The sequence below is a fragment of the Lates calcarifer genome, linkage group LG1 (genome assembly GCF_001640805.2).
Source record: "Lates calcarifer isolate ASB-BC8 linkage group LG1, TLL_Latcal_v3, whole genome shotgun sequence".
NCBI classification, from domain to species: domain Eukaryota; kingdom Metazoa; phylum Chordata; class Actinopteri; family Centropomidae; genus Lates; species Lates calcarifer.
The window spans coordinates 13,662,071-13,674,388 of NC_066833.1; positions in this window are offsets into that span (position 1 = coordinate 13,662,071).

Genomic DNA, 12,318 nt, shown 5'->3' on the forward strand with positions numbered 1-12,318 from the left:
GGCGCTCACAGCCGCACAAGTCACACCTTCTCTTCTTCCTCAATGCCTCAATTTAGCATGACCTTCCCAAAGCTCTGTCTAGCCAACATGTCTCATTACTGCACCACAGGGAGCTCACACACACACACACACCCCACAGTGAAATACATGCACACAGAGATCACAGATAATTGAAGAAAGCACATGGATGCTGACAGGCACACACACAAACAAATCAAATGCATAAAAACTTAATACACATAGCTGTGCTGCTTCCTCGCTCACTCACACACACCTGGCACACACACAATAGCTGCAGAGCATCAGTGACTGACAGAAAAACTCTAGAGAGAAAAAGAAATAGGTCTAAGAAGTGAGACAGCATGAAGACTTGACAGATTTATGCATACAGACACACACACACACACACACACACACACACACATACACACACACACACACACGGACAGGAAACCTGCTGCAGAACCAAAACAACAGAGGACAGAAGCATAAATAGTACTGAGATGAGGCTGTTTATGCGTGTGTGGTTCCCAGGTACATAGACTGAGATGATCAGGGTTTTAAAATCACTTATGCGGTTCTTTTCTATTTGTTTTGCCAGTCAAGCAGCAAAAGCTGTTTTTTCTTCAAATTAAGTAAACATCTTCAGCAATTTGACAATGCATTTGCTGCAAATACACACAATACAACCAAATAGACAAATGTGCTGCAAGTAGTAGCACAGATGACAATGGAAGTGTTTCCACCAGGGGACACAAAAAAGTGATGCTGAGTGTTGAATGTGACTTCAGTAACTTCAGAGTAAGTTACACATATGACCTTTTAGAGCCATATGAGCCAGTGCATAGTTTGAGATCCTCAGAGATCCAGATGTCTTTTATCTGTTCCAGAGACTCTAAAACTAAATGGGACAGAGCATTTGCAGTCAGGGAATGATCTGGAACTAAATCAGACAGGTTTTTACTTTGTTTTATTTGTCTTTTATTCAGTTTTCATCCCCACTTTCATAATTTTTTAATCTAACATCACTGAAATTTGTTTTATCTTTTTATCTTATGATTCTGATTTTATTTTACTGGCCTGGTGTAGCACATTTTAATTTGCTGCCCTATGTGACGCATTTTTCAACTCAAGCTTTGAAAAGTACCCTACAAGTAAAGAGTATTATTATTATTATTTGTACTTATGTACAGGTCTTAACTGTACTTAACTGTCGTAACTGCTGGAACAAATACAGAGTATACACTCCCCCTGACATTTGCAGACCTGAGGGCCTCCACTCATTCAGAGACACACAAAAACATTTTTAATTTGAGACACTTTCTTTTTCTTGCTTTCTCTCCCTTTTTTAAATTTTCAAATGCAAAAGCAATGCATGTACCACAGAACACACCCTCTTTACACACCTATTTCATGCAACATTGACTGGGCCCTGGAGCAGTATTTTCCATCCTGGTAAAGACCTCTGCCTGCACATACATATTGACAGACTGTGTGAACCAGCTCCGTCCTCAGATGGCTCTAATCTGAATAGAAAAAATATTTGGCATAACAACTGACTAACTTCCAGGGGATGTTGAAGGGGATTTTATTGTTTTGAGAGGGATGAAGGCAGTATTGGCTCTCTGTCTTTCTTTTGTCATTTCTTTTCTTACAGATTAATGTATTCACTCTCTCCTTTCATTCCTCACTCTGTGGTTTGTTCAAGGTCATTAAACCAAAAGAGCCCATCCTTTAATTGTTTTATTTCAACAAAGAATACATCACTGAATATTTAAATGTAATATATTTGTCACTGAGCTTGCCAGTGATATACAAATGAATAAAATGTAGTCTATACAGCTACATTTGGACATTTTAAGTGCTGTTTTCACAGCAGAGCAGTTTTACAAATGTAAGGGAGGAGTGATACAAGGAGAAAGAGCTACACTGAACTGGTTAGATGAGGAGCTGCAGGTGGCAGGCTCTGACATATCATCAAGGTAGATAACTCCTTGTAGTGTGTCATATTGTATGCAAGCATTTGTATGATGCATACAACATTAGATCTAATCTTGGTTTCTCCATCTGGCTTGACATCCAGTCCTTTAGTCTGATTTCAGGAATATGGTTCTAGAATCACAGTCAGCTGTCTGTTCTGACCAGCCAGCTGTTGTTGCTGTTTACTTTCTTGTTTCCTGACTTACAATACAATAAAATATGTAATTTTCTAATCCAATCAAACTTCCCTTCTGACATGAGAAGGCTGTAGTTCATCGTTTCACTCTTGTCACAGTCAAGGTACTCACAGAGGTATTGCTGGGTGTCTGACACAGCGAAGACACAAAAGCACTGAGACAGCTAATCGAATGTTATCCTTATCATAGACATACAGAGCTGAAGATGAAAAATGGCAGAATATTTCTTTAAAAGCATATGCGCTTTGATGTGAGCATATTGGAAACTGAAGCCCTGAGGGTGTGTGTGTCCCTGTCAGAGGTAGAGCCCATGTTCGCATGATGACAAATTGTCTCTCTAGCAGACTGCGTGTTCATGCAGTGTCACTCATTTGTCTCCCATACACTGCGCACACACACACACACACACACACACACATACACACACGTTGTCAGGTCTCTAGACAGCTGTGACAGTGTTTGTGTGTACTTGTGTCACTATAATGTAATGGCTTTATTGACCTGAGGCCCAAGGACACCGTAGCACTCCCCACCTAAACTGAGTGGTTGCTTAATGGAAGGCATTCCTCTTCCTGCTCATTTCATCCACAGTTTTCCCCTCTCTCTCCTCCACTCCTGCCACCCATGATCTCCTCCCATCTCATAGACTCCTTCTCCTCCTGATCCTCCCTCCTCCTCTTAATCTCTTCAATCTCTCTGTAATCTCCCATTCATCTCAAAGTCCCACATAAGTGAACAGGGAAGAGGAGAGGATTCAAAGAATTGTAAGGTGTCTTACTCACCATAGCACATGTACTACACACACACACACACACACACCACACACACACACACACACACACACAACACACACACACACACACACACACACACACATATACTGTAATTTTCTGTATTTGGACAGTTATATATATTTTTCCCTTCATGCTCTGTGCTTTAGCACATTCAATTTGAAATAAAATAATGAATTCTGCACTAAAGAGCCAAGTCTCAACTTTAATTTGAGAGGGTTTATATCAATAATGAAAGAACTCTATGATATCTAAAGCCCTTTCAGCACATAGTGCCCGAATTGTAAGGCTTCAAAAGTAATTGGACACTTAGCTACTAAATGTTTCCTGGGCAACTGTTTGAAGTTTCAAAGTAAGTTCATGTACAAAAGAGCTCAGAGTTCATTGAGAATTGCCATCTAGGTTGAGGTGGAGATTTTCTGTCAATGTGAGGATTAAAGAGGTGAACATGCAAGTGAAGAAGATAATAATGAGACTCAAAATACAGTAAAAATCTACAAGAAGAGGTTGCCAAAAAGCAAATTCATACATTCTAAAATTAAAGCAGGTGTGCACAGGAAAACTAGAAGAGGAATGATTGGATCAGCAGAATATTGTTTGCACAGTGAAGAAAACCCCCCTTATAGTAGAGCAGCAAGTGCAGAATGCTCTCCAGGATGCAGACCTAGACTCTGGTCCCTTGTCAACAATCATGAGAAGACTTAATGATCATAACCTGAGAAGATTCACCACAAAATGCAAACCCCACAAAAACAAAAAGGCCAGGCTGCAGTTTTCAAAAACATACAAAAAGAAACAGCAAAGTTCTATGGAACTGATGAAACAAAAGACGACAATAAAGTCCGTCTAAGTCTAAAAGAAACAGCAAAGTTCTAGGAACTGATGAAACAAAAATCAACCTCAAAATGATGGAAAGAGGAAACTGTAGGAGGAAAAAAAGAAACAGCTCATTACCCAAGGCCACCACCTCATCTATCAAACATGGTGGTGGTTCTGTTATGGCTTTACCGTTATTATTATACCACCAGTATTGTCACATCATAAAACTGATTTGTGATTTGTTAAAGTTTCAGAAGGCAAAGATGTCGTTCTACCTACAGGCATTGACAAACTATACATTTAGTCAAATGTTAAATTGGAGGCACCGTGGTCCCCTCAAGCTAAACCCTAATGTCAGTATGGTAACACACAATGGCAATATTAACGTTATGATTTAGCAGGAGTTATGTATCAAGGTCATCACATCCATTAGCATGCTAACACTAGGCAATGAGCTCTAAACAGGAAGTATAACTGTACTGGGAAAAGTAAAAAGTTAGACTGATGATGGGCTCAAATGAAAAGTCAGAGGATCACCCAAAGTTATTACAGTTCATGGAGTTTGACTGTGTTTACTAATGGGATCTCTTCACATTTTCATTGGCCACTTGAAGGAGGGCTCACCATCACCGCCATCAGTGTCTAGATGCTGCACTATCAGGGGAACATTGTCATCTGCTGTCTTCACAGGTTGTTAATTAATTGCAGGATGGGGTCTAATCACTAAATTCTCCTGTGTAAATTCTCAACCTCGTCTGAACTTTTTTTTATCGCGCATTATAAACTTAAAGAAGTGACGACTTGTGGGTGTAAAGAAATCTCAGAGGTGAGTTGTTTCTCTTGAGGTGTGACCTTTCCGCAGCTTTCCTCTCAAAGACAACTACACAGCAGTTTGTTTTCCCTGCTCCGTTCACTGCAAAAGGACACACCGATCAATGAAGCTGAAATTAATAATTTTTTTTGGTGACACATTGTAATCTGGGGCCTTGCAATGATTTAACGGTCACTCTGAAGCAATAACTGTAAGACAGAAAGTTTTATTCTGATAAATAACTTTTAGGCATTAACTTACAACAGACTTACAAAATTGCAGCTGTCAAAAATCCATCACACACATGTTGGAGCAGAACTGTTGTAATGGATTTCATTTAACAAGTGCCTTTATGGTATAATTTTAAATCAAGCAAGAACAATAACTTGAATGGCATTGATTTCTGTCCGCCACTTTGCTAAGAATTGCCAAACCCAGCTTGGAGCATCAGTCATCATCTGTTCTAGTTAATTAACAGTGATGAGACTCAAATAAATGTGGCTGCATTCACTGCATGACAGCCCAGACAAATGACAGTTATGGAAATAAAGAGGTGGCTTTGTTGTCAGCAGGCAAAAACTGTTGCTCAAGTTCATTGAATCTTTATTTTTAGTTTATTTAGTTTCCCCTTCAATCTGTATCTCTGTAGCTCTCTTTGAAATTTAGTCAAAGGTCTGGTGTGAAACACTAAGGAGGAAGATGGAAAACGACTGGCACAACCACAACAAGTAGCAGAGTAGAAAGTAACGCGGGACGAAAGTGACAGTCAAGTCTGATATGTCTGACTTTGTCAACAGGCTGAGAACGCAACATTCACCGGAACCACGAAATATCGCGTGCGTACATCAAATTCTCGCGGAGTTTTACCAAGGAAACTGCGACTTGTTTCTCCACGCAAGCGGTAAATTTGAATGACAAGTTGTGTCCATTGTTTAATGTACCACAGTCATGAGATATTGACAGGCTATTTATCACTTAAACACAACCTAAAGTTTGATGTGTCGACAGTTTTTCAGTATAGAAGAAGGTCAGATTGAACTGTAAGGACTCACTGTCAGGACGATAGCTGTGTCTTTCTTCACCTCTAACAACAAACATGTATTTGCCTCCATCTGTTACAACAACCAGAGTTAATTAAAATGTTATTTGAAGAATGAATTTAAGAAAATGCAAAGTGCTAAGGGGTTAATGTATTCAGGTATGGAAAGAAAAATCCAGGTGTGCGTTGATTGGTGCTATGTTTTTTGAAATTTAAGCTAATCTACATATATACTATCCAGGATTATAATGTTGCGTTACTTTTGACCTGGCTGACAGGGTGTGAGTTGTTGATCACAAGGAAATTGGTTTCTGTCTGTAATCGTATCTACAAAAATGATGTTTGTCTCTCTCATACTGCATTCCTTAGTAAGGACGTTTGTATCTGGGCTAACCTGTAGCTTAGTGGTGGCTAACCTGTGGTTGGTTTATTGGTCACATGCAGTTCTTCGCCTTAATGTTTCACTGTGTAGCTCTTCTCTTCGCATCACTGTCTTTTTAAAATGTAGTTGTGAATCAATTTTTTATCTTGCAAGGTGCAATAGAAACCTATATGTACACCATTAATATGAAAGCCAGACTCTTGCCTTCATATTTATGAAAAGCTAACAGCAGTATTCACAGACAGAGCACCATCCCTGGGAGTGGCCTTCGTAGGTCCTTTGTAGAGCTGAGCAGAACTGTCCACAGCTCCTGATGTCCAAAAAGCTGATTTTAGACCACAAGTTCAAAAATGTCATCACAGCTCACAGAACCTGATTTTTAGATGTGGTCAGACTGCTTTTAGACTGAGAAGCTCAAGGACTTACTTGACATCCTTGACTCTTCAAAGGGTTTTAGATTTGATGGTTTTGGTGGACATACTGTGTCATTTGGACAAACTCAAACTGGATCTCCAGGGGAAGGTGAAGATTTTGTCTGACAGTCTCATCTTAGTTTATTATTGCATTTGTTTTGTCAGCTCTAAGATTTCTTGCCATTCCTTCTCTGCTCTTGAGTTTTCTTTAGTTGTCTTTCATTGTTTCTCACTCACTGTTCTTTCTCTTCTGTGGATAAAACGTGTTGCAGGGTTACCCTCCGCTGTGGACTGCTGACAGTTCTCTGGTGGGCCAGCTGACTGTGAGTATGATCAAAAATCATGTAAGTTCTGGTTCAGGCATGAATTCTGAAAACATATCCTCAAAACACAGAAATAGGTTTTGGCTAAATAAGTGTGTAAGAATATAGTAATGTTGTTGTTCTGTAACCAAAGGGGAAACTCTGGTTTGGCACACCAGCATTAGCTCTGTCTCTCTGTCTGTTCACTGCAAACATATTTGCCCTCGCTGACTGCTTACAATGTCTGTTGCTGACCTCGTTCTGGACTAAAGACTGAGTAAAGTTTTTGCATGATCTGCTCTGCTAATGCATCTTGCTGTTAAGCCAATACAAGAGAACAACAGAACTGTCACTCAGAGAGTTCAAGTAAGTTCTGCATTTGAATGTTTAGACCATGCAAGTTTGTTAACTTGCTTGAACTCTTCAGGGCACATCTTCAAATGGGAGATTTGACGCATATGTCATGTCAATGACAAAATGTCTTACTTTTAGATTTGTGCTGTTTACTGAAACAGGGTATGATGTGTGGGTAAGGAGTATGGATTTTTTATTTTTATTTTAATTTTTACAAAAAAAAATTCCTGCTAGCCAACTGCTTCTTTGTCCAGCTAAAGCCCAACACGTCCTGAACATAACAGAGATTTAATTGATCTTCTCATCAGACTGTGGAAAGCTGTTTTCCAAAATGTTACGCTGCTGTCACACAGGTGTTGTAGCCTTAACGGCCTTAACGACACCTGTCACATAAAAATCATTTTCAATGTTAATTCCCATTAACTCACCAATAACAATTTAGAGAGCGCGCTCACAGGCTGCTAGGAAGCTCTTTACAAATTCAGTCACATAGTCATCATCAGTAAGATGACCAACATTGTGGCAGCTGATGATGGTAAATTACACCATGTGGACCCTGACTGTACTCAATCCACGTCTCACACCGAGCATTGATTTGACTTTAATAGTTTATTGACAGTGATGACTTGGTATTGGCTTGGCACGCAGGCTTCAAGAGCTCATCTTGTCTGAGAAAAGATGAATTGCCAGGTGTGAAATCGCCCGGCACTACAAGGACATTGTAGGGCAAGGAAGGCAAAGTGTTTTCTTCCCAGAAAAGGGGAGGGGGGATAAGCCAGCCACCTGAGAGAGGAGAGGAGATTGTCATTCAGTAGGCGTCTGATGGCTGTCAGGCAGTTCTCCTCCACTGCAGATGTGACGCAAACATACACTTCTCTTTCCCTTCTCTCCGCTGTGTCATCCTCCTCCCCCTCTTCTTCCTCTCTACTTTCCTTCATTTTCCTGATTTCCTTTCCTTTCCTTTCCTTGCCCTGTCTTCCTGCAGTTTTTTCTGCATGCCTCTGCTCACTCTGAGGGCATTTCTATCTCTCTCCCCCCACTTTTTCCCTCTCTTTCCTCTTGCTTTTTTTTCCCTTCAGCACTCTGCCCTCCCACCTCTCCATTTTCCCCTTCTCTCTTCTTCTCTCTGTCCTCTCAACGGAGATGAGTGGGTAGAGTGAAGCATTGTGCCCTGGAGATTATTGTGCCATCCGCTTTTCAGACGGGCTAGACCGTGTGTGTGTGCGCGCTGTGTGTGTACATGCAGAGCCCCTAACACAACAAGAAAAATGGACATTCCCTTTTACTCAGGCTTAAATAAATGATCTGAGTTATTGGTTCATCGTTGTAATCCTACAAATATATAAATCTTACTTAGAACGTGACAGCTTATTTTCTATTTCACCGGCTTTCTCGCATTTCTTGATTTTTGTTTTCAGACATTTTTCTTCTCTCTGATTTAGTTTCTTTACCTTGCCTCCTTTCTCCCTCCGTCATGACTTCGTCTCCTCCTCCTGTCCCTTTCCATGTCAGCTCAGAGAGAAATATATCCCCCTCTTCTCTCTCTACCATCTCCTTGTGTCTTCTCACTTACCCTGCCTCCGCCCCCCCCCCCCCCCCCCCACCCCCTTTAGCCATTTTTAGACAGTAAATCCCATCCTCTCCTACAGTACATCTCTGTGAGTGCCTAAATGTGTATGTAAGTATGAGTGTGTGTGTTTAAAGAGATAGTAAGGGATGGACACACAAACACACACACACACACACACACAGCACAAAAGCAGAGCAATATAGCACTACTCACTTTCTCAGCTCTCATACTGTAAAGTCCTTAACATACTGACTGTGACCAGATACAACACCTCCATCACTGTAAACCACCAAATAATATTTTGAATTGCATAATCTGATTTTTGGAAAAGGGAGAAGGAAAGCAGTGATGCCAATTGTCCACCAGGATAATTGGTTTTACACAGCAGGCTCACTGGCAGAATGAAAAAGTGAGTGAGTGAGTGACTAAATGACTGGAAATGTGACTTGATCAGATCTGTGAAACTCATTTGTGGTATTTTAGCAGCTTTTTTTTTTTTTTTTTCAACAAACTCCCTCTGCTGTTATTCAGGTCACTGGGTTTGTTTACTTTGTATGAGACAGAAGGTGCGTGTTTTTTTTTTTCTTTTCTTTCTTCCCCTCTCTGCAAGGTGAGTAGCTGTGTTCATGTTGAGCTGCTGTGGGTTACTGAAGGCCAGCACCAGTATTTTTCCTGCTGTAGCCACAAATAATTGATTTTCTTATCCTTCTTTGGTGTCTTTAAAATTAATGTCCAGCCCCAGAATTAGAGGCAGTCTGTTTGCTCTGTTTTTGTCTTGTGAAGGTAAAGAACCCTTCTAAAAATATTTTTGAATTAATTTTTAGTTTGACCAATTTACACTGGCCACGTTTGTGGTGGGTTTTTAACTTATTTTAACTTATCTTATTAATTTGTTAACTGACCTCTCTGTTTGAATACATGCAAAGCAACATTTATATGACTTCACACATTTTGCCCAGAGTTGAGCCTATTTGAGAAAGTGGTGAGGTGGTTTCTGTCTCCAGAAAAACAGATGCTTCGAGCTCCCTATCCGAGCTATGCTAATTTACCCACAAAAGTTCATCAAGATGATGAGGCGAAGCATATTTTATCTCTGATTTTGCAGGTTCTGCTCATTAGTAAAATGCAACAAGTACACAGCTAAACACAAATAAAAGTTACAGGATGTTTCTGATAGTGACAATATGCTCATAGATATATAGTAGGCCTGTGGATTTTTTAACAGTTAACATTTCTCAGGAACTTCAAAAACACTGCAGTATATTCCCAGATTTCTACTTTGCAGAAAACCACAAAAACAACTGACCTTCCTTAGTCTGTTCTCAGACAGTGAGTAGGTTCTTGAATAAAGCTACAACCTGCATACAGAACAGAAGCACATGGAGGGCTACAGTAGTTTTCAAAGCCCAGCAGGTATCATGTCATATCTGAGTAATTTCCCTACTATTAGTGCCACTAATAGTAAATAGCATAGCAGGTTCATTCAGAGAAATCTAGTTTTATTGAGCCAAAGATACTTTAAAGCATCATACATACATCTGTAATATGCAGAAAATCTTTAAAAAATTCTTATGACCTCAAAATACCACTGATGCTAACAAATGGTATTTGATTTGAAATACTGAGTAAAGATCGCCATCTGTATTTCTACTGGCCTCACTCCAACTGCTGCCAACTATAGCCTACACTGGAGTCCAAACAAAATCAATCTGGCCACACAATTAGAGAGCACATAATGGTCCATAATTAGAAATAGATTAACTGAAATGCATAGCAAACAACCTAGGACTAGCTGTCTGTCCTGCAAAGTGTGTACGTGTTGGGGGAACTGGATGTGGTGCAGAAACCTGGTCTAGATTCTGCAGAGGAGTGTGACCTCTGTGTCTTTTTGTGTCCTGTGTCTGTATTTTCTCTGCTTCTTTGTAGATATTTCATAAAAAAATATCAAAAGTCTGAAGTTGTCTGCAGTAATCTTAGTGTTTTCAGATTTTCTAACTTTTTCCATACGTTCCTTACGGGCCAAGGTGAGGTAGGCTTGTGTGTGTTTGTGTCGTTTGTGTCCACCCATCCATCCCTCCATCAAATCATCATCTTGTCTCGACAAGGTCCATGTATTCACTTAGCCCTAGGCTGTCAGGCCTTTCCCATACACCACTGCAGCTTGGAAGATTAATGGCTGTCTTAATCTCACACTTAGGGACTGCTAATAGGCGAACCTGCAGTCAGACACACCTCTCTCACACTCTGAGGCAAAGAAATCCTCATTTGTTTTTATGTGTTTTGTCGCTGTAAAAACACTGTACATAGAGTTTTAAGGTTCTTTCTCACCTGCTCATACATCATACCTGGTTTAGTCTGCTCATACATGGGATCAGACATGACCAAAATATGAATGAAATACACACATTTATTATATTTTTTTCTTGATTGTATGTTCAGCTGTAGGTTTTGCATACTTAGGTGCTGGTTTTTAGTCCTGTTTCTCCAAGTTTCATGTTGCATGAAGGTCGAAGCAAAGGTCTTTCCATTTACTTCCAGTCACTGAGAAAACTAATCAGTGCATCTATTAGACATCTGTTGGACACATCTGTTCAGCACATTGACCTCAAATCAGGATTTCTTTTAATTATTAGCTTATCTATTGAAGAGCTTGAAGGTACACTTGTCATAAGAAGGTCATTGGTCTGAAGGAAATGAGTAAATGAGTTATCCTCATCTTGCGCCCAACAGCTACTAGCAAGGTGCCTTCTGACAACACACTGAGCCCCCATCTGTTTCAGAGGCAGTGGGTGGTGACTCTGTACCCCATAGAGATAACAGTATTATATTTACCTAGGAAAAAGATTTCGTCTTTTTTATCTCTTCCAAACATCAAGTAGATATTGCATTGTCCATAAACTAATCTGAGTTCTAAGCCACATTAGCGGTGTGGCTTTAGGGATGGCAGTGTTGGTTGGTCCACCACTTTGGTCCAGATTTAAGAGCTTGCCAACTATTGCATGGATTGCCATGAAATTTGGTACAAACACTCATGTTCTTCACACGATCAAATGTAATTTGGTGATTCCCTGACTTTTAATGTAGTGTCATCATCAAGTCAAAATTTTAATACTAAATACTTGCAAAACTAATGACATTCTTATCATCCTCAGTTAAGTTAAGAACCTTACCTGTCCAGGGTGTGCCTGGTCCTCTCGCCCAGTGTCAGCTAGAATTGGCTTCAGCCCCTCTGTGACCCTCAGAAAGGATAAGCTGTATCGATAATGGCTGGATGGATGGATGGATGTTGGCAGCAAAAGATTTTTGAGATATAAATAGAAAGTAATGTGAAGAGTTTGGGTAATCAATTACTGCCCCTTTTGGAGAAATATAGTTTGTAATGTGTTAATATTAATTTTGAGATGAGTAATGAGGCTATAGATTTGCAGGGGGAGGAAATGGCTGCATTAAGGCTGTTAATGCAGGTAAAAAGGTGAATGACTATGTACAACTAGGTCCCTCTTGAATATTGCTATGAATAATAATGTCTTCTCAGTCATTTGGCAGTAATTACATAAATGAATGCTTATTAGCCACTTCCTAGTTTATGAGTGTGCTTACTTCATTAAATCTCCCATAAGGAATTTATGGAGGGAGAGCTGACACTTAATGATTGAATAA